This window comes from Spermophilus citellus (assembly GCF_964194105.1).
Source record: "Spermophilus citellus genome assembly, chromosome: 9".
Taxonomy (NCBI): Eukaryota; Metazoa; Chordata; class Mammalia; order Rodentia; family Sciuridae; genus Spermophilus; species Spermophilus citellus.
The window spans coordinates 85,537,798-85,560,853 of NC_138191.1; the positions used below are offsets into that span (position 1 = coordinate 85,537,798).

Consider the following 23,056-nt stretch of genomic DNA (forward strand, 5'->3'; position numbering starts at 1 on the left):
ATGAAGTCACAGGGGTGGACAGGGAGAGGCCTTGTGGAGACTATTAAGGCAAAGAAATTTAGATTTATTAAGTGTGTTGAAAGACATCAATAGGATGTTGCTCTCCAATGCTTGCTTTCTCCATCTTCAGATCCAACATGGCTGACAGTCTTCAGAATGCCATAGTGTTAAATATGGACATAGCATCCGAATGAGGTAGAGGAAGGCCCCCATAAGAAGGCCATTTTTTTTTGTCATTACAGTAGAGCATTGAGAAAAAAAGAACTACCATCATAAACAATCATTATCATCCTATAACAAAGAATATTTTAATACCAGAAAAACAAAAAGGTAAGAGAGCTATCATCTTGAAATTTGCTTATCAGATTTCTTAAAATAGCATCAAGAAAAACTCAATGTAATATCCTTTTTGTTTCTCTTTTTACAGCAATTAATGACATTTGTCTTTGGGCCAGCATCGTGGAAGCCCTTCTCTTTTTATGTTTCTGTTTAATTGTTTCCTGCAATTATTTTTCAGTTCTAAATTCTGAAATATCTTCATAGTTCCTTTTAAGTCTATTATTTCAATTTATTCATCAAGGGACAGTCACCTACTTATGTTCCAGGGTTAGGAAACAACTTTTAAAGTGAAGGAACTCAATACCCCTAGAATTTTGAATGAACATTTTAATTTGATAACTAATTTGAATACTTTGGATAACTGTTCTCTTTGGGACTTGACTATGATTCTTATATGTCATACTTATTTAAGATGTATATGCTGTAGTGTGAAAAATATCCTCTACTTTTCCTTTTATGACAGAACCCTTGGCTTCATAAACAGGAGACAACCTTTAATTAACACTGAGTGATAATGTGAAGCAAACACTTTTCCATGCCACCCAAAAGGGCCTCCCTGGGATGCTGGAGAGGTACCATTGGAGGCTCTCCTGGGTAGAAGATGCATTCATTCTCTTAGTCATTAAATACCAGAAAGTAGTTCTCAAGACTTCTATTTTAATGATATTACAAAATGACACTTATAAACATAGTATTGTAAAATGGTATTTATAAAATGGTCTAAAAATGGTGTTTGGCAAAACAGCTTTGATTTTTAGCATATAGATTTGTTAGACTCCAAAATTTTGTGAATATCTCCTCCAGACACAATAGCTTAACACCCCAAATCAGCAGTAGATAAATAATCTTATTATTTGTGATGAGAGAAAACCCAGCCACTAAAAGCATCTTAAGAAAGGATTTAGAAAATAATATGTCAGTTCTAATTTCTGATTAACTGGAAGTACTAGTATTTAGTTTTTAAGTCATATTATTCCTAATACTTCAGATCTCAAACTAAAATACAGAATACTTTACATGAGAAAAAATGTAATGTCCATTTAAATTGTTGTGATTATCAATTGTTAAGTCATTATGGGTATTCTGTTATGCCCCATTAATATTGATTTAAAACTAAGTAGCATTAGAATGTTTAGCTTGGTGATTCAGAGAAAACATGGGCAGCAAGAAAAAAAAGAAATCTATATATTCTACATATTCCTTTACTCGAACACCTGGAAGTTAATTTTTTATAAAGTTTTGTTAAAAAAATCAATCCATAAAAAAATCAATCCTTGAAGATTTTAAGTGGTCCCAACTTTAAACACTGTAATTAATAACTTTTACCCACACCTTTAAAACCAGAGACTGAGTTTGTATCCCAATTCTTACCACTTTATTTTGTCTGAATCAGGCAAGCTACTTAAACTCTGACTCCTAACTTCTTCTTTTTAAAGAAATGATATCCGAATTTCCTCACAGTGGTATAATAATGACCGAATGAGATTATTAACAAATTACTTTGTAAACTTAACCAGAGTTCCTTTTCTAAATATTATCTGAATGAAGCATGCTTATCTTTTCAATATATCTAGAATCCTAATTTATTTTCTTTTTGCTCCTCCACAAAGGAACTTCTGTTGATGGGATGAAGTGACATGTAAAAATTATCTGGCACTATATTTGGTGATGAGTGGAGCTCATTCAATGAAATTTGTTTTCTTAATTCATATCTCAAAATCCTCCTTTATTAATAGAAAGTTATTGAATAAATAATCTAAAGGAGAAAGGATCCCGTGAATGACCACTTGAACCCTTTGGAAATATACACTTCATATACTGCTTACAATAAAATTTCCATTTGTTGAGCACATATTTCTCTCAGTCTCACTGGTTTATAAATTATCTTTTCTCCTCCATGCCTCTGAAAGGTGTGTGTTTTATTCCCTTGACATTTAGAAGATATAGGTTTATACAGATAACAAAACCACAACAGTAACACAATTTTTTTATTCATGACGTATTTATCATTTTAATTCAAAGTTTCTTCCTTGCATTTAAAAACTCTTCCAAACATGAACATAATTATTAACTAACTAGTATTCTATGGAAAGAAATGTTTTTAAAAATATAATCATAAATCAAATTTAATTTGCTACATTTGCTGTTCAATTATATTTTAACAATATTTTTCTAATTACCTCATTAGTCTATAATCTAAACTATTTGGAGAATCAGAAGAAAAAGTGGAATAATTTTTTTATCATCCAAAAATGACCACTGTGAATAGTTTTGTATTCATTCTTCCAGTATTTTTAAATTCAAGTTTGTAAGATTTGTAAGTATATTGCAATACTGGTATCATATTGCATATATACTATTCTATCGCTTTTTTTCAAATTTAACAATATGTAATGAACAACTTTCCACACCAAAAATATCCATCCACAACACGATTTTTAGTAATCTTGTATAATATTCAAATTTATTTCTTGGTTATAATATGTAGTTGGACACTGAGGGTTTTTTTCAGTTTTTGCTATTACAAATAATACTGTGATAAACATTCATATGGAAATATTTTGCCCATTCTTCTGATTGCTTTATTTACACAAATTCTTAGAAAGAAATGTGCTTGGTAAATAGGAAAGCCACTGTAACACATTGTGAAATTGCACTCCAAAGAGATGGTGTCTTTTCACCAGTACTAGGAGAGCATAGGATTTTTTCCTTTGCTCTTTGGATTTTTGAGAAAGAGATGGAAAGTTTAAAAAAAAATGAAGAAGCTTCATTACTTATATAAAAAAATTCATCGGACTAGGTGTGGTGGCACATGCCTAGAATCCCAGCAGTTTGGGAGGAAATCACGAATTCAAAGCCAGCCTCACCAAATTAGCAAGGTCCTAAGCAAGATCCTGTCTCTAAATAAAATACAAAAGGGCTGGGGGTGTGGCTCAGTGGTTAAATGCCCCTGAGTTCAATCCCAGTACGGAAAAAACTAAAGATTTTTTTTAAATGAGTTGGAAGACCATGTTTTAGATTTGCAGTCAAACTGGCTTGTGATAGCTGACCCCTAAACCAGTTGAATTCACAGACTCTCTCTTACCCAGATGGACCTTCCACAGGCTACATGGCCGGAGATCTCTCTACTCATAAACCCATCCCATGGAAGAAAAGAGATTACAAACTGTCTGCAGACAGATCTTCTCAGGATTAGAACTGAGAAAGTTTAGGGAGAGTATGTTTAATTTCTTCTCCCAAGCTCATAAATTCCTCCTTGTCTCATGGGAAGCAGTAGAGGTAAAAACAGGCCTGGGAAGGGAGAAAACAGAAATGTTAATCTATCTCAAATCCCTTCTGGTGTAAAATATAATCAACACAAATTGAGGTTCTGCCAAAACATTTGCCAATACTTTGATCTGAATTGTTTAGTTTTAAAATATAATATGCTGCTTTAACACGGGAAAAAAAGAGTCTAATTTTAATGCGTTACTTTGATTACTAGCAGGCTGAACTTTTTTATATCTTTTGGGACTTTTCGTGAATTTTTTTTACCAAGTTTATATTGAAGATTCACCTCTTAACTTTGATTTGTAATACATTATATGGAAGGATAATAATAATTTTGTATATCTATTACAAAAAAATTCCTATTTGCCATCTGCCTCTAGTTTTTTTTTTTTTGATGAGTATCACTGTTGTTTCTCTAAAATTATGCATATCATTTAAAAATCATTAAATAACCTAAAAATAAAAGAAAAAAGTAGGAAATCTCTAGTAACTTTCCAATTTAGAGATAACTCTTTTTAAGATTCTGTGATATGTCCTTCCAGCCTTGATAGAAGGATAAGATGGCTAGATAAAAGTGTGTATATAGAAACAAGTACACACCTGTCCTTTCACAGAAGCTGGGTCATATTGCTATTTTTTAAAATAATTTATTTTTAGTTGTAGTTGGACACAATACCTTTATTTTATTTATTTATGTTAATGTGATGCTGAAGATTGAACCCAGTGCCTTGCAGGTGTTAGGTGAGCCTTCAACCTTTGAGCCACAACCCCAGCCCTCATATTGCTGTTTTATAGACTACAGCATTTGCATTACCATTCTTAGAAATTTATCTTTATATATGAGTCCAGTTTTTTCCTTAGGACATATTTGTAGAATGTTTATGCTTTTTATGTAAAGTGAACTCACTTATTACACCTCAAATGTGCATACTGCTAACAATATATATAACTTTGATACAGTGGCAGAGATGGGAGAGATTTTCTATACAAACTTAAATTCATATAAGCATAGACAGTTACCACTGTGACATACTTGTTCTGTATGGTGAACAATAAATTTATTTATTTATTTATTGGGGAGGTTACCAGGGATTGAACTCAGGGGCACTCAACCACTGACCTACATCCCCAACCCTATTTTATATTTAATTTAGAGACAGAATCTCACTTGCTTAGCATCTAGCTTTCGCTGAGACTGGCTTTGAACTCATGATCCTCCTGCCTCAGTCTCCCAAGCCACTAGGATTACTATTGCATCATTCACATTAATTTCAGGATATTAAAATGTAGGAAAATAAGGTGCCGCAGTCTGGCTGGACACAATTCAGGAGCCACTTGTCAAAAGAAACTAACTTTATTTTTAGAACCACACAGGCCAAACAAAACAGCTCCTCAAGAAAAACCCTCAGAGCCCAACTGCCACCACCAGCTTCCCACAGCCTCTCCCCCGCCCACTCCTGCTCTTGAGGCCGATTGGCAGGGTTGCGTGGGCAGAGCCAAAAAAAAGTCCCCCAATGAGCAGCTCCATGGTCTGAGAGGGTGGGGAAACAACACAATGAGCACCACCGAAGAGGAGCCAATCAGTTGGCAGCTAGAAGTTTGCTGGGGCCGCTGTGAGCCAATCATCAGCTGGCAGCTGGAAGTTTGCTGGCAGCTGGAAGTTTGCTGGGGCCCCTTCGGCTGTGGCTCTCAACAATAAGGGTTTCTTAGAAAGAAGGAACTTTGAATATTAAGGCTATTTATTGTTAAAATGTAGAAATACTTGCTCCCTCTTATTTTTCATTTCAATGTGTTCTCAACTATGCTTTTCCTTTTTCCCTTAGAGCTCAGTAGCAATCTTCAGAAAATGGTAGATACTTCAGGCTTTGTAGATATAGCAGTTTCCTGTCACAAGTACTCAATTCTGCACAATAAAACAAAGGTGTCATAGATAATGTGTAAACAAGTGGATGTTACTGTGTTCTAATAAAACTTTATTTACAAAAATAGGCAGTAGTCCAGATGTGGCCCATGGGACTCGACTTGCAGACCCCTGTTCTAGAAGACCATAGGAATCATTTTGGGGTTGGGATATGGCTCAGTGGTAGAGCATTTGCCTGGCATGCATCATGCCTTGGGTTTGATACCCAGCACTGAAAACACACACACACACACACACATTTTGATTGACATTTTGTCAAGATTTAACCTGAGGCTAATCTCTTCACAATAATGAGACTTCCCATCTGAGAACAAGATACATCATTGGATGTATTTAAATTTCTTTTGTCCCTTAGCAAAAAAAATTGTCTAAATTTGAAAAACTATACTGCTTTTCTATTACATGTTTGTACAGCACACAGCTACAGATCATGTCCTTTGTTCTTGAGTCTGTCTCAGAACTCACCATTTTGGGTAGAGCATTCTAAGGGATGGGTCCTTTTCCCTCCCTAGTCACAGGTATGTTGGTAGCTGCGTGGTTCAGCTATTTTACATGCAGAATTTGGCTATTCTTCTGTGCTCTCTCTTATAGATCAAGGCTTCAGATTAACTAAACGGAGAAAACAAAAAGGGTGAGAGGGTTGAGGAAGGAGGGAGATAGATTTGTTAAGAATGTTCTGAGAAGTCAGTTTGACCTTAAGAAAAAAAAGAAAGCTAATGTAATCACAGTGACCTGCTAATAATTTTTCCTTTATTCCCTCAAATGTTTTCTCTCTTTATGCTTTATAGCCAAGAGAAAATGCGTGCACATTTCTCTCTTTGGCACATTGTAACAGGGCATCTCTTTTGATTATTAGCCTCCATTCTGAACAAGACTTGTTTATTGGGCCCAAGACAATGATGCTCATTATTACGAACATGTAATTTTCTCCTTTGGATATAAAATGTTATGTTTAGAGTTTTTTCCATTTCCATAAAGTTTCCTTAGAAACATTTACCCTGAGGAATAATACACTTGTACTACAGATGAGTTTGGGATAAGGATCATTTGGGAGAATTTAGCCAAACTCAAATGAACTGAAATGACCCCGTGTCCCATGTTAATTACATATAACTGATGTCTTTCTTTGTAGGAAGAAAACAAGCAAAACTTGAAAACCATTTTCCCCAAATTCAGTAAGAAAAGTTATATCATTCAAAATCTGTTGACATTAGCAGATTGATTATTGAGGACAGATGTTTATTTGGAATCTAGGAAATTTAATTAAAATCTTTGCTCAAAATATACACTACATTGTATCCTTATAAACTTCTTTTATCAAAGCTTTTTGGCTTACATATCTTAGAGGTTCTCTGCTGCACAGAACCTACAATTAACAGATGAGCGATAATGTTCACTGAAGAACAGATTTCAGTATTGTCTTCTCCATTAGCACTAAGCTTTATTTTTCTCTTTACATATATCTGTATTTAATGTTGGAAGCATGAACCTTGTCACTTTGATAAACTCCTCAAGCCTGGATGGCATAAGACCTAATTATTTCTTCTTTGCAAATGCTCATAATCCATTTAAAATCCATTATGGAAAAATTAGAAAACACAGGTAAGAAAAGTGATGATTGTGCCCAACCAGACTGCGGCACCTTATTTTCCTACATTTTAATATCCTGAAATTAAAAGTGATGACTCCAAATTCCACTACTTAATCATACTCACTCTTAAACTGTTGGTTCTTCCTGAGATAGATAGATAGATATATTTATATACATAAATATATACATTTTAAAACAAATTAATTCAAATCTATACATTCTTCTGTGTGTGCTTCTTTAAATATATTCTATGTTTATCATAAATTCATGTACTAATTTTAGATGATTTCATAAAATTCCACCAGATGATAAATGATAATTTAGTGAAACTCCCTGGTTAAACTTCTATATTGCTTCACTGATTTAAAAAAAAAACAAACAGCTTTGAAAAAAATGTCTTTGCAGGAATTTTTTTGTTCCTTAGGATTGATTTCTAGAATAGAATTTCTAGGTTGAAGACTGTGTGGTTTCTAAGTCTGTTGATACATTTTGTCAAATTATTCTTCAGAAAAGCTGTAATGATTACACTTTTACCTGAATTATGTAAAAGCACCTGCTTTCCCACCCTTCATCAATACCAAGTATTCACACACTTATGCTAATATCCGTCTAAGTAGCTTCCTTTTATTAACAGGTGGTTGCCATGCATTTAAAAAGAAGAAAGGAAGAAAACCAACATCATTTTGGTAAAGCTCTAAAGGACCACTGGTTATTCCCCCACTTAATGAACCATCACAGAGCTCCACATCAAATCTCTAAGTCTTATTAATATAAACTCGTGCTCCTAATAATTCTTGTATTTAAATTAAGTGTATTAAGAATTGCTTATGTTCAGCAAAGCCACCATTAAACCTCAAATTGTTATTCATTTCAATATCCTGCAGCTATCAATTCACAAAGCTTTTAACTAAGTCCCTACGGCTGAATATAGACATCCTTTCCCGTGGTTAAATGAAATAAGCAACAAAGAAAATAGGCTTAAATCAAGCTGCGACTTGCTCTAAGATTTGACCTGCTATTTTTTTTCTTTGTCTAATCTGGTGAGAAGAAGCAGATAAAGTCTGTGAGTTCTCCTGTTGTTAAAAAGAATCTTTCTTATCTCAGTTTTAGCTAATATGTTTCACAGCAGATGATTCCAAGCTACAGGTAAAGTCTACAAAAGAGGGTTGAGAGAGTGGATATAGAGATGAAGAATTTGTAAAGAGACTTCTATAGAGAGAGCTTGCCTGTGCTGTAAAACCCCATTCTATTCCAGCCAAACAGAGGGGGTTTATCTCAGTCACCGTGGTCCTAGGGCATCCAGTTGGCCTCTACAAGGGCTGTACATTGTACTCTAAAGTTGGAAAATCCTAAGGAATGTTACCCTGACCCTAAGGAGAGAAAAATAATGTACTTGGGACGCAGAATAAAATCTGCCACATCACAATGGGCAGCACTCCCAGAATTTGTCTGATCCAGTGGCAAGTGCCTGTTCCCTGAGGTCCTGATAGGAGCCACCACACGAGAAACAGTCCTAACTCATACTACTTCCTGTCTAGAGAAACGTCTGGGAGGGTGAAGAATTTCAGCTATGAATTAATCGGCTGGAGAGAGAATTAGAAGACCAGAGGGCTGAGGTGGCCAGGTAGAGTGAGGCGGTGAGGAGAAGGCCCAGCATTGGGAGCTGCTGCAGTGAGATGCCACAGAAACCCTGGGGGAATCATGAAGCCACCTGGTTAGGGTCAGGGTGAGGGTCAGGCAGGGTCAGAAACAGCACTGGCCTGCTGGGGAGAAAGACCAGAAACAGAACTCAGCAATTTAGCAAGGCCCTAAGCAACTTAGTGAGACCCTGTCTCAAAATAAAAAATAAAAAATTGCCTGGGGATGTAGCTCAGTAGTTAAGCACCCCTGGGGTCAATCCCTGGTACAAAAAAAAATTATATAAAGGAAAACACACTTTCTTCTCTAGAAGCTGAAGGCTTACCCACTAGAGGAACTCCTAGCTTTCAATCTATACACAAAAGAAAGTTGGTATCTTGGTCTGGACTTTTATTTATTTATTTTTTAGTTGTAGATGGACACAATGTCTTTATTTTATTTTTATGTGGTGCTGAGGATTGAACCCAGTGCCTACCACCTAAAAGACAAGCACTCTACCACGGAGCCATACCCCAGCCCTAGACTTTTTAAATTTATGAATTCAGACTTATTTGAAAATTCTAGAAACACAACTATCTTTGGGGACCTAACAAAGACAAAGCTTTATCCAGGAAAAGGAAACCATTTCCTCCCTGAAAAAGATTTGAGGGAACAATATTAGACCTAATGACAGCCACCAGCACAAAGGTCAGGTTCCTATGGGCCATGCACTATTCTAAACTTTTATCACCTTGAATTCTTCATCTTCACCACATTCCTAGGAGGTAGGTTGTTTTTGTTTTTGTTTTTGTTTTTGTTTGGTCCCCTTTTTACATGAGCATTCTGAAGCCTACAGAGTAACAAGTTTGACAAAGAGCACATCAAGCTATGATTATGTATTTAACAGTCTGATTCCAGAATCTCTTCAACTCCAAAAGTCGGTGGCACACACTTGTTAAACTCCAAAATTCAGTGGCAAACACCTTTAATCCCAGTGGCTGGGGGGCTGAGGCAGGAGGAGCATAAGTTCAAAGCCAAACTCAGCAATTTAGCAAGGCCCTAAGCATCTTAGTGAGACCCTGTCTCAAAACAAAAAATAAAAAATTGCCTGGGGATGTAGCTCAGTAGTTAATCACCCCTGGGGTCAATCCCTGGTACAAAAAAATATATATATATATATATATATATATAAAGAAAAACATCTGGAAATTATGGCATTTGCTGATATGGATGGAACTGAAGACTAACACGCTAAGTGAAATTAGCCAATCCCCAAAATCCAAAGGCAGAACGTTCTCTCTGATATGCAGGTGCTGACTCAAAATAAGGTGGGGGAGGGGGAATGAGGGAAAGGATGGGATCATAAACACAGTAGAATGAATTGGATATAACTTTCCTAAGTTCATATATGAATACACAAACAGTTTAACTCCACACCATGCACAACCACAAGAATGGGAAGTTGCACTCCATGTATGTATAATATGTCAAAATGCACTCTGTAATGTGTATCTTAAAAGAACAAATTTAAAAATTAAAAAAAACTACACTGAGATTTCATTTCACGTCAGTCAGAATGATAATCATCAAGAATACAGACAATAATAAGTGCTAAAAAGGATATGGAGAAAAAGGAACACTTTTACACTAATGGTGGGATTGTAAATAAGTACTATAGAAATCAGTATGGAGGGTCCTCAAAAAAATAAGCATGGAACCACTATATGACCCAGCTATACCACTCCCCAGTATTTTCCCTAAAGAACTGAATTATCATGCTATGTATCATGCTATGTATACTCATGTTTATAGCAGCATAATTCACAATAGCCAAACTATGGAACCAGCCTAGGTATCCATCAATGAATGAATGGATAAAGAAAATGTGATACACAATGGAGTTTTATTCATAAAAATGAAATTATGTCACTTGCCCGAAAATGGTTAGAACTTGAGAACATTATGTTAAGCCAAATAAGTCAAAGTCAGAACATCAAGGGTTCTGTTTTTTTCTCACATGTGGAAGCTAGAGAGGAAGAAGGAAAAGAGGTGGTGGTGGGGGTGGTGGGTGAACCCTCATAAAAATATTAGGGAGATCCTTAGAGGAAAGGTAACAGGGAGTGGAAAGAGGGGAGGGAGGGGGAAGTGCTGGGGAGTGATCCTGACTAAATTATATTGTTATATTCAGCACATACACATATGTAAAAATAAATCCCATCATTATATAAAACTATGGTGCATCAATTTTTAAAATGTGGAAAGAGCGAAAAAGAAAGAAAACATCTGAAACATCCACATGGACACTTTAGGGGAAAACCTCTAGGGAATTTAGGAATCATGAGCAATCTGTCCTCCTCCCCTGCACAAGGCATAACAATATTTCCAACTGCCCAGGGACCTTTTCCTTCAGTTATTTGGGGGCAGGGGTGCAAATATCATGTCTCCCAAATTAAACTGTAATCTTCTTGGATCAAGACAATATCACTCACTCTTATTGCATAAATGGATTATCTACTCTATTCCAGATGATTTGATTGTAGTTTATTACTTTATAGAATTCTCACTAGAGAGATAATTAAGAGATGATTGCTATTAGCTATATTTAGCAGGTTTTAATAATAATGAACATTCATTGAGCACTTTACTATGCCAGGCACTATTTTAATTTTTAAATGAATTCATGGATACCTGCAATAACTGCATGAATTACCATTTGTCCCATTTTATGGATGAGGAAATCAAGGCACTAAAGGGTTAAAAAACTTTTCCAATATTACACATGTAAGACGTGGAAAAGTAGGTATTTGAGCCCAGGAAGTCTGTAACAAAGCCCACATGTTCAATTACTATACGATTTCACAGAAGAGGGAAGCCAGGATTTTGGTGTTTAAGTCATATATCTAAGGGTCCAGGGGAAGGATTAAGATTGGATTTGAAATATAGTCACATTCTTGTATGCTTTCCTTTCTTGATCTAAAATAAGTCAGTTGACCCCACCATCCCCCAAATAACAGACAGTTTTACCCCTAGCTCTTCCATTTGGAACTTGTATTTTAGTATCTCAATCACTGCAAGAACTCTTTTGGCCATATTCTCCATGTACATGTATGGAACAGAAATACTAATAGACCTTAATAAGAACTTCTGCTGCTCTTAATTTTAAGATTTTTAAGAGCAAGTTTGTCTGTGTCCTGGAAAGCCATACTCTGGGGCAGATTTTTACTTCTACTTTAATGGACACCAATCTGACAGACAGAATTCGAACTTAGACACATTCTGTTGATTAGCAATTACTTCTTCTGATTGCCATTTTAGATTGTTTTTGTGGTTAGAAATATGATATTGCCATCTCTTTTTTACATATTATAGGCCCAACATTTCTTTTAAGGCTCAGCTCACATCCTACCTCCTTTATGAGAAGTCTCAGCACTTTTTCTTACTCTGAACTTCTGTGTGGCTTTTCTATGCTGACTAGTCAGTTTCCTGTGTAAGCTACCCTGAATCAGGTATTATCTGTTGTCTTATAATCCAGGCCTTTAACAAGATGGAGAGCAAGAACGTTGCCTTTTTCTTCTTCATATCTGCTGTAGCCATGTTCCCTCCATTACCAGGCTAGTTGAAAATAAATGGGATCAAAAACCAGGTAGAAAGATATCATAGACTTAGTTACAGAGCAGATTCCACAAGATAGCCAAGAATCTCCCTCAAGATGCCCACAGAGAGGAGTTGATATTTAAAATATTTAACAATAAGAATGGATTCTCAACTAATCTAAATGAATGTCAGCTACTAAAACTTAACAGTGTGCTGCCCGGGGTCAGGACCAAAACCTGCCTCACACATGGAGCCAGGAACCACCGTGGCCTTGCGGAGATGAACACCCACCGCAGTTCCCTGTTTACCAGCGTGTGACTGCACCCAAACCACTTCCATCTTGGGACACTGCAGCCACCTTCATAGTCCTTCCCACGTGGTAATCTCCACTGTGGGACAACAAACAGGGCCAGGAGGAAACTATCCATTGCAGCACCACTCGACACAGTGTGTCATCCTGGAATAGGTCACCCAATGCCATCGCACAGCCCATCCTTTCAACCCCATCTCTGAAAGTGGTTGCCTCCATCTTGGGACACCTCCACTGCCATCTTGGGTTACCTCCACTGCCACATTCACCACCTCTAGCTGGGGCAGATGCCATCAACTGAGGGCTGGAAGCCCAACAGCAAGGTACCTATAGGCTTGACACTACTGCCATCACCAACTAGGGATGTGGCCGCTCCCATCTAAGGACAAAAACCAGGACCTGGAAGACCATCACCAAGGTCCCTGTGGGCCTGGTTGCACCAGAGGTATCCCTAGTAGATGTGCTAACAGTCACCATCCTGTTGCAGAGGCAACAGAGAGCCTTTTATGGGGCCACTTCTCTCTCTTTTTTTCCTCCTGCTAACAGCCAACTGCTGTTAATTCCCTTTTCACTCCTCCTATAACCTAATACCTCTATGTTCTCACATCCTACCTCATAAACATCACATCCTACCCATCCCCCTCTCTCTCTGTCCACCACTAGAAATTGTAAATTCTTATGCAAACCTACTGGCTATATGGTAGAAGATAACTGTCCTTGTCATTTCTGTTTATAGCAGCAAAACTGTAAGTGTATAAATAGAAGCTAATTGATTTATGGCTGCATATCAGTTGCACTGGGTGCTGTAAACATTGATCTGCCCCCTAAAGATGAGGTATTGGTAATGTGTAGGGACACTACAAAATTATAGGGTATTAACTGCAATGTCTCAGATCCACACTGCAAGAGAGGAAGACACATAGACAACATGAAAAAACAAGGAAGGAAAGAAAATGCCCCAAACAAATCAAAATACTATAACAATAGCATCCATTGACAGCACAGTAGATGAGATGACAGAGTTCAGAAAGTACATAATTAAAATGAAGTGTAAATTAAAGAATGACCTAAGTGAGCAAATATAGGCAAAAATTGATCACTTCAATAAAGAGATAAGAGGGCAAATACGGGCAACTATTAATCACACCAACAAAGAGATAAGAGAGCAAATACAGGTAGCAAAAGATTACTTCAAGAAACAGATATATATTATGGGAAAAAAATAGAAATACTTGAAATGAAGGAAACAATAAACCAAATAAAAGATTCAATAGAAAGTATCACCAACAGACTAGATCACTTGGAAGACAGAACCTCAGACAATGAAGACAAAATATACAATCTGGAAAATAAAAGTTTATCACACAGTAAGAAACAATGAATAGAACATTCAAGAATTATGGGAGCCCGGGTCCTGCTGAATACTGTGAAGGTAAATACCAACCGAGCCTTCATAGGCAGTGGCAAGAGGATTGAGACGAGGCTTGTGAGGGCCGGTCAGGACTCACCCATTGCTTTGGTCACCCAGCAAAGGGAACAAAATGCTGCCATTTGCATGGGATACCAACATGGCAGAGATCTGATGTCATCAGAAAGCGGCGGAGGAGATAACTTCATTGATACCAGCGGTGACAGAAATAGTTGGTCTCCTGGTAAAGAAAGTGAGTCACATACACCCGAGTCTCTCTCACTTTGTCATCAAGCCAGAGGGGCAAAGCAGAGCCGCCGCCCGCGCCCGGAAAAGGCCCAGAGACCCGCCGGCGTGGTAGTCACATCACCCCAACTGGAGTAGGGGCAGAGCAGAGCCGCCGCCCGCACCCGGAACAGGCCCAGCGACCCACCGGCGTGGCAGTCACGTCACCCCAATTGGAGTAGGCGCAGAGCAGAGCCGCCGCCCAAGCCCGCAAGGTAGGCAGACCTGCGACCGACCGGCAGAACAGACCCAGTGGCCTGCTGGCATGGTAGACACGTCACCCCAATTGGAGTAGGGGCACAGCAGAGCCGCCGCCCGCGCCCGGAACAGGCCCAGCGACCCACAGGCGTGGTAGACACATCACCCCAATTGGACTAAGGGCAGAGCAGAGCCGCCACCCACGCCTGCAAGGTAGGCAGACCTGCGACCGACTGGCAGAACAGGCCCAGCGGCCTGTCAACGTGGTAGACAGATCACCCCAATTGGAGGAGGAGCACAGCCGCTGGCCGCCCCTGCAAGGGAGACTTTTCAACTATACAAGAGCAATATAAATATATAGGGTGAAAATTTCAAAAACACAACAGTTTCACCAAGCAGAAAGAAATGCGAGCAGTATGAAAAGACAAGGAAAGAAAGGACCACAAGCAATGCAGGTCAACTCAACTTTAGAAGAGGTAATAGCAGCAGCGGATGGAATGTCAGATAAAGAATTCAGGATATACATGCTTCAGATGATCTGGAGTCTCAAGGAAGACATTAGACAGCAAAATCAGACAATGAAAGATCACTTCGACAATGAATTAAATAAACAAATCCAAGAAGCAAAAGATTAACTTTACAGGGAGATAGAGGTTATAAAAAACAAACAAAAATCCTAGAAATGCAGGAAGCAATAAACCAACTTAAAAACTCAATTGAGAATACTACCAGCAGAGTAGAACACTTAGAAGATAGAACATCAGACAATGAAGACAAAGTATTTCAACTTGAAAATAACATAGACAGCTCAACAAGACTGTTAAGAAACCATGAGCAGAACATCCAAGAAATATGGGATAACATAAAGAGACCAAACTTAAGAGTCATTGGGATACAGGAAGGTATAGAGGTCCAAACCAAAGGAATGAGCAATCTATTCAATAAAATAATATGAGAAAAATTCCGAGACTTGAAGAAAGAGACAGAATCCCAAATCCTAGAAGCCTACAGGATGCCGAATGTGCAAAATCATAAGAGATCCACACCTAGACACATTATAATGAAGATGCCCAACATACAGAATAGGGAGAGAATTTTAAAAGCTACAAGAGAAAGGAAGCAGATTACATTTAGGGGTAAACCAATCAGGATAACAGCTGATCTTTCAACACAGACTCTGAAAGATAGAAGATCCTGGAATAACATATTTCAAACACTGAAAGAAAATGGGTTCCAACCAAGAATTGTGTATCCAGCGAAATTAAGCTTCAGAATGGAAGATGAAATTAAAACCTTCCACGATAAACAAAAGTTAAAAGAATTTGCAGCTAGAAAACCATCTCTTCAAAACATCCTCGGCAAAACATTACAGGAAGAGGAAATGGAAAATAACAATGAAAACCAGGTAGGACAGTAAAGCAGGGAAAAATAATCAAAGAGGAAAACAAACCATGTTTAGTAACATAAATAAACAAATATGGCTGGAAGAACAACCCATATCTCAATAATAACCCTAAATGTTAATGGCTTAAACTCACCAATTAAGAAACACAGGCTAGTAGAATGGATCACAAAACAAGACCCAACAATATGCTGCCTACAGGAGATGCATTTGATAGGGAAAGATATGCATAGACTGAAGGTGAAAGGTTGGGAAAAATCATATCACTCATATGGACTTCGTAAACAAGCAGGAGTGTCCATACTCATATCAAATAAAAAAATTTCAAGCCAAAGTTAATCAAAAGGGATAAAGAGGGACACTACATACTGTTCAAGGGAACCATACACCAACAAGACATAACAATCATAAATATATATGCCCCAAACAATGGTGCAGCTATGTTCATCAAACAAACTCTTCTCAAGTTCAAGAGTCTAATAGACCACCATACAATAATCATGGGAGACTTCAACACAGCTCTCTCACCACTGGACAGATCTTCCAAACAAAAGTTGAATAAGGAAACTATAGAACTCAATAACACAATTAATAACCTAGACTTAATTGACATATATAGAATATACCACCCAACATCAAGCAGTTACACTTTTTTCTCAGCAGCACATGGATTATTCTCAAAAAATGGATCATATATTATGTCACAGGGCAACTCTTAGACAATATAAAGGAGTAGAGATAATACCATGCATCTTATCTGATCATAATGGAATGAAACTAAAAATCAACGATAAAAGAAGGAAGGAAAAATCATGCATCACTTGGAGAATGAACAATAGGTTACTGAATGATCAATGGGTTATAGAAGACATCAAGGAGGAAATTAAAAAATTCTTAGAGAAAAATGAAAACACAGACACAACATATCGGAATCTATGGGACACATTGAAAGCAGTTCTAAGAGGAAAATTCATTGCTTGGAGTTCATTCCTTAAAAAAAGAAAAAAACAACAAATAAATGATCTCATACTTTATCTCAAAATCCTAGAAAAAGAAGAGCAAAACAACAACAAAATAAGTAGAAGGCAAGAAATAATTAAAATCAGAGCTGAAATTAATGAAATCGAAACAAAAGAAACAATTGAAAAAATTGACAAAACTAAAAGTTGGTTTTTTGAAAAAATAAATAAAATCGACAGACCCTTAGCTACGCTAACGAAGAGAAGAAGAGAGAGAACTCAAAGTACTAGCATACGGGATGAAAAAGGCAATATCACAACAGACACTTCAGAAATACAGAAGATAATCAGAAATTATTTTGAATCCTTATACTCCAATAAAATATAAGATAGTGAAGGCATCGATAAATTTCTTAAGTCATATGATCTGCCCAGATTGAGTCAGGAGGATATAGACAACCTAAACAGACCAATAGAAGAAATAGAAATAGAAGAAACCATCAAAAGACTACCAACTAAGAAAAGCCCAGGACAGGATGGGTATACAGTAGAGTTTTACAAAACCTTTAAAGAGGAACTAATACCAATACTTTTCAAGCTATTTCAGGAAATAGAAAAAGAGGGAGAACTTCCAAATTCATTCTACGAGGCCAACATCACCCTGATTCCTAAACCAGACAAAGACATTTCAAAGAAAGAAAACTACAGACCTATATCTCTAATGAACCTAGATGCAAAAATCCTCAATAAAATTCTGGCGAATCGGATTCAAAAACACATCCAAAAAATTGTGCACCATGATCAAGTAGGATTCATCCCTGGGATGCAAGACTGGTTCAATATATGGAAATCAATAAATGTTATTCACCACATCAATAGACTTAAAAATAAGAACCATATGATCATCTCGATAGGTGCGGAAAAAGCATTCGACAAAGTACAGCATCCCTTTATGTTCAAAACTCCCGAAAAAATAGGGATAACAGGAACATACCTCAACATTGTAAAAGCAATCTATGCTAAGCCTCAGGCTAGCATCATTCTGAATGGAGAAAAATTGAAGGCATTCCCTCTAAAATCTGGAACAAGACAGGGATGCCCTTTCTCACCACTTCTGTTCAACATAGTTCTCGAAACACTGGCCAGAGCAATTAGACAGACGAAAGAAATTAAAGGCATAAAAATAGGAAAAGAAATATTTAAATTATCACTATTTGCAGATGACATAATTCTATACCTAGAAGACCCAAAAGGGTCTACAAAGAATCTATTAGAGCTAATAAATGAATTAAGCAAAGTGGCAGGATATAAAATCAACACGCATAAATCAAAGGCATTCCTGTATATCAGCGACAAATCCTCTGAAATGGAAATGAGGACAACCACTCCATTCACAATATCCTCAAAAAAAATAAAATACTTGGGATTCAACCTAACAAAAGTGGTGAAAGACTTATACAATGAAAACTACAGAACCCTAAAGAGATAAATTGAAGAAGATCTTAGAAGATGGAAAAATATACCCTGTTCATGGATAGGCAGAACTAACATCATCAAAATGGCGATATTACCAAAAGTTCTCTATAGGTTTAATGCAATGCCAATCAAAATCCCAATGGCATTTCTTGTAGAAATAGAGAAAGCAATCATGAAATTCATATGGAAAAATAAAAGACCCAGAATAGCAAAAACAATGCTAAGCAGGAAGTGTGAATCAGGTGGTATAGGGATACCAGACTTCAAACTATACTACAGAGCAATAGTAACAAAAACAGCATGGTACTGGTACCAAAACAGGCGGGTGGACCAATGGTACAGAATAGAGGACACAGAAACCAATCCACAAAACTACAACTATCTTATCTTTGATAAAGGGGCTAAAAGCATGCAATGGAGGAAGGATAGCATCTTCAACAAATGGTTCTGGGAAAACTGGAAATCCATATGCAACAAAATGAAACTGAATCCCTTTCTCTCGCCATGCACAAAAGTTAACTCAAAATGGATCAAGGAGCTTGATATCAAATCAGAGACACAGCGTCTGATAGAAGAAAAAATTGGCTATGATCTACATACTGTGGGGTCGGGCTCCAAATTCCTCAATAGGACACCCATAGCACAAGAGTTAATAACTAGAATCAACAAATGGGACTTACTCAAACTAAAAAGTTTGTTTTCAGCAAAAGAAACAATAAGAGAGGTAAATAGGGAGCCTACATCATGGGAACAAATCTTTACTCCTCACACTTCAGATAGAGCCCTAATATCCAGAGTATACAAAGAACTCAAAAAATTAGACAATAAGATAACAAATAACCCAATCAACAAATGGGCCAAGGACCTGAACAGACACTTCTCAGAGGAGGACATACAATCAATCAACAAGTACATGAAAAAATGCTCACCATCGCTAGCAGTCAGAGAAATGCAAATCAAAACCACCCTAAGATACCATCTCACTCCAGTAAGATTGGCAGCCATTATGAAGTCAAACAACAACAAGTGCTGGCGAGGATGTGGGGAAAAGGATACACTTGTACATTGTTGGTGGGACTGCAAATTGGTGCAACCAATTTGGAAAGCAGTATGGAGATTTCTTGGAAAGCTGGGAATGGAACCACCATTTGACCTAGCTATTCCCCTTCTCGGTCTATTCCCTAAAGACCTAAAAAGAGCATGCTACAGGGACACTGCTACATCGATGTTCATAGCAGCACAATTCACAATAGTTAGACTGTGGAACCAACCTAGATGCCCTTCAATAGACGAATGGATTTTAAAAAATGTGGCATGTATACACAATGGAGTATTACTCTGCATTAAAAAATGACAAAATCATAGAATTTTCAGGGAAATGGATGGCATTAGAGCAGATTATGCTAAGTGAAGCAAGCCAATCCCTAAAAAACAAATGCCAAATGTCTTCTTTGATATAAGGAGAGTAGGGACTAAGAGCATGAGAAGAATATTAACATTAAACAGGGATGAGAGGTGGGAGGGAAAGGGAGAGAGAAGGGAAATTGCATGGAAATGGAACGGGATCCTCAGGGTTATACAAAATTACATACAAGAGGAAGTGAAGGGAAAGGGAAAAATAATACAAGGGGGAGAAATGAATTATAGTAGAGGGGGTAGAGAGAGAAGAGGGGAGGGGAGGGGAGGGGAGGGGGGATAGTAGAGGATAGGAAAGTCAGCAGAATACAACAGACACTAGTATGGCAATATGTAAATCAATGGAAGTGTAACTGATGTGATTCTGCAATCTGTATACGGGTTTAAAATGGGAGTTCATAACCCACTTGAATCAAAGTGTGAAATATGATATATCAAGAACTATGTAATGTTTTGAACAACCAACAATAAAAAAACGAATTATGGGATAATATCAAAAGACCAAATATAAGATTTATTGGGATAGAAGAAGGCACAGAGTATCAAACCAAGGACCGCACAATCTCTTAAATGAAACAATGTCAGAAAATTTCTGAAATATGAAGAATGAATTGGAAAATCAAATACAAAAGACTTACAGGACACCAAATGTACAAAATTACAACAGATCTACACCAAGGCATATTATAATGAAAATGCCTAGCATATAGAATAAGGATAGAATTTTACAGGCCACAAGAGAGGAATCAGATTACATATAATGGGAGAACAATTTGAATCTCAGCAGATTTTTCAGGCCAGACGCTCAAGGCCAGGAGATCCTTGAACAACATACCAAGCTTTGAAAGAAAATGGATGCCAACCAAGAATTTTATATCCAGCAAAATTAAGCTTCAGATTTGATGACAAATAAAAACCTTCCATGATAAACAAAAGCTAAAAGAATTTATAGCGAGAAAGCCTATAGAACATTCTTGAAAAAATATTCCATGAGGAGGAAATGAAAAACAACAATGAAAATCTGCAAAGGGAGGAACTACACTAAAGGAAAGGTCAATCAAAGAGTAACCAAGTCAAGTTAAAAAAAAATGACTGAGAATACAAACCATATTTCAATAATAATTCTGAATGTGAATTACAAGACATAGACTGGCAGATTGGATTTAAAAACAAGACCCAAAAATATGCTGCCTTCAAGAGTGTTATCTCACAGGAAGAAACATCCACAGACTGAAGGTGAAAGGATAGGAAAAAATGTATCACCCACATGAAACACATAAACAAGAAGGGGTTTCCATCCTCATATCAGATAAAGTAAACTTCAAACTGAAGTTAGTGAAAAGTGTTACGGAAGGACATTTCGTACTACTCAAGGGAATAATACATTAACAAGATATGAAAATCTTAACTCTCTATGCTTCAAACAATGGGGCATCTATGTGTATCAAACAAAACCTTCTCAACTATTTTGAAAATTTATACTCCAGTAAAGTAGAGAACCTCAAAGACAAATTTCTAGAGGCATATGATCAACCCAAACTGAGTCAAGAGTACATACATAATCTAAACAGATCAATTTCAAGCAAAGAAATAGAAGACACCATCAAAACTTCTCAAGAATCAAATAGACCACAATACCATGATACTGGGTAATTTTAATACACCTCTCTCACCACTGAACAGATCTTTAAACAAAAACTAAAACAAAGAAACTACAGCACTCAATAAAACAATCAATAATTTAGACTTAACAGACATATATAGAATATTCCATCCATCAAATATACTTTCTTCTCAGAAACGCATGTATCCTTCTCCAAAATAAACCATATGTTATGCTACAAAGCAACTCTTAGCAAATACAAAAAAAAAAAAAGAAATAATACCCTGCATTCTATCTGACCATAACAGAACGAATTTAGATATCAATGATAAAATAAAAAATAGAAGCTACTTCAAAACCTGGAGACTAAATAATATGCTACTGAATGACACATGGATAACAGAAAACATCAGGGAGAAGATTTTAAAAAAATCTTAGAGGGAAACGAGAACTCCAATACGACATATCAAAATCTCTGGAATACTATGAAGGCAGGGCTAAGAGGAAAGTTCGTTGCATTAAGCTCATTCATTAAAAGAAGAAAAAGTCAACAAATAAATGACCTGACATTACATCTCAAAGTCCTAGAAAAATAAGAACAAACCAATACCTAAAGTGGAAGAAGACAGGAAATAATTAAAATCAGAGCTAAAATCAATGAAATTGAAACAAAAGAAACAATTTCAAAAATTGACAAAACAAAAGGTGGTTCTTTGAAAAAATTTAAAAAAATTGACAAACCCTTAGCCACTCTAATGAAAAGGAGAGAGAAAACTGGAATTACTAAAATTCATGATGAAAAAGGAAATATCACAATAGACACTATTGAAATACAGAAGACAATTAGAAACTATTTTGAAAATTTATACTCCAGTAAAATAGAAAACCTCAAAGACACTAACAAATTTCTATAGGCATATGATCAACCCAAACTGAGTCAAGAGGACATACACTATCTAACAGATCAATTTCAAGCAATGAAATAGAAGACACCATCAAAAGCCTACCAACCAAGAAAAGCCCAGGACCAGACAGATTCACAGCTGAGTTCTACAAGACCTACAAAGAATTAATACCAATACTCCTCAAATTATTCCATGAAATAGTAAAGGAGGGAATCCTTCCAAACTCATCCTATGAGGCTAGTGTCATCCTGATACCAAAACCAGACAGAGACACATCAAGGAAAGAAAATTTCAGAGCAATATTCCTACTGAACACAGAAGCAAAAATTCTCAATAAAATTCTGGAAAATTGCATACCAAAATATATTTAAAAAATAGTGTACCATGATCAAGTGGGGTTCATTCCAGGTATGAAAGGTTGGTTCAACATATGGATATCAATAAATGTAACTCATCACATCAATAGACTTAAAGATAAGAATAATATGATGATATCAATTGATGCAGAGAAAGATTTGACAAAATACAGTACCCTTTCATGTTCAAAGCACTAGAAAAACTAGGGATACTAAGAATATATCTCAGCATTGTAAAAGCTTTCTGTGCTAAATCCAAGGCCAACATCATTCTAAATGGAGAAAAATTGAAAGCATTGCCAATAAAAACTGAAACAAGAAAGGGATGCCCTCATTCACCACTTCTATTCAACATAGTTCTTGAAACTCTAGCCAGAGCAATTAGACAGATGAAAGAAATTAAAAG

At 36.7% G+C, this 23,056-nt stretch overlaps 1 long non-coding RNA gene across 1 annotated transcript in view; it reads left to right on the forward strand.

Moving 5' to 3' along the window:
* Window positions 1-7,942, forward strand: part of LOC308657327 — a 58,002-nt gene extending 50,060 nt beyond the window's left edge. Inside the window, exon 3 of the long non-coding RNA XR_014023901.1 lies at window positions 7,756-7,942. This is a non-coding gene — a long non-coding RNA (uncharacterized lncRNA). The remainder of the gene's footprint in view (window positions 1-7,755) is intronic.
* The last annotated feature ends 15,114 nt before the right edge of the window (window positions 7,943-23,056 follow it).